Below are 4,711 nucleotides of genomic sequence, written 5' to 3' on the forward strand. Positions count from 1 at the left end.
TGTTTTTAAATTAAAAACTATGGGAGGAGCATTTTCGGCAAAAAAACAAAAATTGTGAATATTTTCAGAGGAAAAGATGAACAATTCAAGGGAGGTTTGGCTTTTGTTTCTAGAACAAACCAAACCACCCTCCATTTATATTCTCACATGTATTGATGTCTTTTCAATATTTTTCTCCCATTAAACACATTAGTGGACTATAAGCAACAAAAAAAAAAAAATTGTAATCTAAATTTTTACCACCACCTCAATCAAATAAAGCCATGTATTACTCTTTTACTTGTTTCAGTCATTTGACTGCGGCCATGCTGGAGCACCGCCTTTAGTCGAGCAACTCGACCCCGGAACTTATTCTTTGTAAGCCCAGTACTTATTCTATCGGTCTCTTTTTGCCGAAGCGCTAAGTGATGGGGACATAAACACTCCAGCATCGGTTGTCAAGCAATGCTAGGGGGACAGACACAGACACACAAACATACACACACACACACACATATACATATATATATATATATATATATATATATATATATATATATGTATATACGACGGGCTTCTTTCAGTTTCCGTCTACCAAATCCACTCACAAGGCTTTGGTCGGCCCGAGGCTATAGTAGAAGACACTTGCCCAAGATGCCACGCAGTGGGACTGAATCCGGAACCATGTGGTTGGTAGGCAAGCTACTTACCACACAGCCACTCCTGCGCCTGTATGTGTGTAAGAAAAAACATTTCCTAACAGGAAAGTATGCTATTAAAATGAATTATTGTTTATGAAACTCTTCCTTTAAATCACTATGGATAAATGCCAGCAATGATCTTCTCTGGCTCTTCAATATTTTAATTTATAAACAGAAAGAATCAGAGGCAGGGAGTGGGGGTTGCAAAAAATTCATAATTTCTCAAATTTTCTTTTCTTTAGCATATAAATGTATTTATGGGGAGAAAAATATTGAAAACCATTGATACATGCAGGAACGATAAAGAAACATGGAGGGTTGTCTCAGGATGTGCTAGAAACAACAGCCAAATCTCACTTAAATCACTCACTTTTCCCTCTGAAAATATTAATAATTTTTTTCTTTCTTTTTTTTTTTTAACCGAAAAGTCTCCTCCCATGGTTTTGAAGTACAACAAAAATTGTCCAAAATAGATCCGGATTGGGATGATAAGGGTTGTAAAAAAAAATTTCAAAACTTTTTTCATACAAAGAGGCCCCCCACCCCCATCCCATCATTTCAAAGGCTGTGGTTTTAAAAAAATGAGGGAAATCTCCATCAAAACAGAGTAGTTCTAACTTATTTAGTCTTCCTCATCCAAAACTTCTCTCCCCATGCACTAAAAAAAAATATTCCACACTAATTTCTTTATAATTGTAATCTATGCCATTTGAAAGATATTTGTATAAACTTTCATTAAAAGATACCCATTTCCTGGAAGTTATGAGGGAAAGAAGTCGGATCATATGAATTTTTCCAAACTCCTCTCTTCACCTTCTTGGAAAAATTCTTTCTCATAAATTCCTATATATTCTGAAGTCACAACATCTAAGCAGTATTTGTAGAAAATTTCTTTAAAAAGTATCCATTTTTCTGGATGTTATGAGGCAACAAAGTCATGGGCATATACACCTGTAGTTATGCCCTTTTATTTATACAATTTTTTCATATCATGTTTATTCCATTCATTGTTTGCAATGTTCTCTCTCCCCTCTCTCATCTCACACACATACACACTGCAAAGCTTACAGGTGGGCTGCTAAATTGAAATCTCTTTCCCCTCAATTGTTGGACTACCTTGATGTTTGCTTTAAAATGAGAAATTATGACTGATAAAATAATAAACAAGTGAGCACTATTATACAAAGAAATAATTAGATGTAAAATATCATAAAAATTACTAGAATTGGGAATCAAGTGTGAAAATTTTATCAAGTGATTAGCAAAAAACTACCCGTGGGGTGGGGGACAATCTTTCTGCTAGTTTATATAATGTCTTTAACGTAAAATAAAATTATTATTAGATTCTCCAGCTGTTGTATCAATATGAATAGCTTACAATAAAATTTCACCAGAGATAGATTATCAAAATTTAATAAGGGGGAGGGGGTCTTAGATTAATAAGGGGGGAGGGGATAAAAGCAGAGTGGGTTGAAAAAATCTGAAAAACTAATAAGTAGGGGAGGGATGATTATTCAAGACCCCAGAGTAGCTTACTCTTCTCCCTTTTAATATGAGAGCCTTTGTTTCACTGAGATTTTTTGGTAACTCTTATCTTTCTGAGAAGCTTGTCACACTGGCAAACAAGCAGTCACTTAGAGACAGCTTCTGTTGATGTTATTATGGCTGTCAACTGCTATAATCAAAGAGATGATGGTAATGTTGCAAAACTCAGTGGACTCATAACTGAGCTGGTGGTGGTGTTGCACATGGAGTTGGTAATCTTATTATTGTTTCTACTTTCACTTTCCCAGTCACAAGAGGAATGGCAGTGACAACACTTGTGACCAGGAGAGCAAGGTAGTCAGTTGAAATCATAAAAGGTAGAACTGGTGTTGCTCTTATTATTTCTGGGTTTGGCGTGTTGTTGTTTATAGCAGTGATTCTCTTCCCAACACCTGTTGTCACAGTCAATACATGCACATGCATTTGCTGCTACACAGAAATTTTTTTGGAAATAAAACACTTTTAAGGGTACACAGTTTTAAAGCCTTCAGTTTTTTAGGAATGTCTTAAGCAATATTAAAGATAAACCTTCCAAACATGGTCAAAATTTACAATCAGAGCAGCTTGGATAGGAAAATAATAACAAAGTGCCAAATTTTGGGGACAGGTGTACTCAATAACAGGAACGTCAATACATAACTGGTACTTATTTTACTAATCCAGATGAAGGAAAGGTAGAATTAATCTCATAGAATTTGAACCCAAAACATAATGGGACAATGTAGTAGTAATAGTAGTAGTGGTGGTGGTGGTGGTAGTAGTAGTAGTAGTAGTAACAACAACAACATAGACATATATGACATATTTGAAAGAGGAGCACAGTCAATTAAGCTGACTCCCAATACACAACTAATACTTATATCAACTCTCCAGAAGTATGAAAGACAAATTCAACACCAACAAGACTTAAACTTATATATATATATATGCAACAAAATCCTACCAAAAAATAATAGTAATAATTTAAACAACTATTATTAAGATAAAAGGAAATAATTTTTAATACCAAATCTTTTTTTATAATTTTTTGGTTCAATAAATTTTATCAAATTTCAGTTTAAATGGAAGATAAATAGTTCAATAAAAATTACATTATAGAAAAATAAATAACATTGGAAAATAAATAAATCCATGCATTAGAAAGGAATTGCATAAATTATTGTGACTGTATGCAAGGTAAGTATGTGACTGTATGCATGGAACAGCTTGGTTTGCAAACATTTTTATGATAACAGAACAAATGTCAATATGAAACACAGTAGCATGAAGGAGAGGAGAGATGACCACTACCATCGCAGATATGGTGCTCGTCTGTTATAGGTAATAAATCTGGTTGCTAATGACCAAAATTTGCTGAATCGTAATATACATAACAATTTTGATTTTCAATTTACTTAAAAGAATGAAAATGCTCATTTCCTTTCTTGGTCCTCATTGATAAGGTATAAATGGCTTTATTTAATACAATCAGTGTTTAGTTCAAATTTTCTAAAGTCAGTGGTTGGAGAGAAAACATAGGTATGAGTATGAGTGGCCGAGATCTGGCAAGGATTGGGAAATGCATAGTACAAAGCCTGGGAGTAAGACACAGTAAGAGAAATGAGAGGAGGTGAAGTAGGTGATATACAACTAACAAATTCAGGAGAAAACCCTTTATAATTTTCAAATAAAGAGGCAGGAAGAGAATACAGCCCGCCCATGCTTATTTGGATAATTTTGTTTTTGCAATTAAGAATATGTGTATGCTTATATAAGAATCACCCCTGAGGTCTGAGCAGCATTCTATTGTAGGTTAAATCTATGCCTTTCAAAACTGTCTTACCAAGAGAGAGAACATCTATAATGGCTATGAATTGATGACCTTCTACCCTCTGTTTTAAACATTGTTAATCTACTTCTAACTATGAGTATACTTATATAAGCAACATTCCTGAAGTCTGAGCAGTACTCTACTGTAGGGTGAATCTAAACTTTTCAAAGCCGTCTTACCTAGAGAGAGAATGTCTCTAATGGCTGTGAACTGATGACCTTCTACCCTCAGTTTTAAACATTGTTAATCTACTTCTATTTCATAAAACTCTAAGTGTTAGCAATGACTGAATCAACTTAGTATCAGACACCCAGCCAAAAGACTAGTAGTTCATATCTTGTTACCAGCACTACACCATGTCTATGACCAAGATCTTAAACTCTAAATAACCAAATCTACAAGCTCCCACAAAGTCAATCAAGTAGTATCATTATAAAACAAGAGCCATTCAAAAACTAATGCAAGTTTGGGTGATGTTAGAAGTGCTAATAATATACAAAACAACTCACTGATTCACATGGATTGGAGCACCAAAACTACTCTTCTGATTGATGATAATCAACAGCATTCCTTAGTATGATAGACTAATGAAATCTGACCAGAAAAGGCAAATAAGGTAGAATTAAAAGCCTCCAGCCAACAGGATAACCTTCACCAATGGATTGCCCACTTTCAG

This window comes from Octopus sinensis, linkage group LG3, assembly GCF_006345805.1.
Source record: "Octopus sinensis linkage group LG3, ASM634580v1, whole genome shotgun sequence".
Lineage (NCBI taxonomy): Eukaryota > Metazoa > Mollusca > Cephalopoda > Octopoda > Octopodidae > Octopus > Octopus sinensis.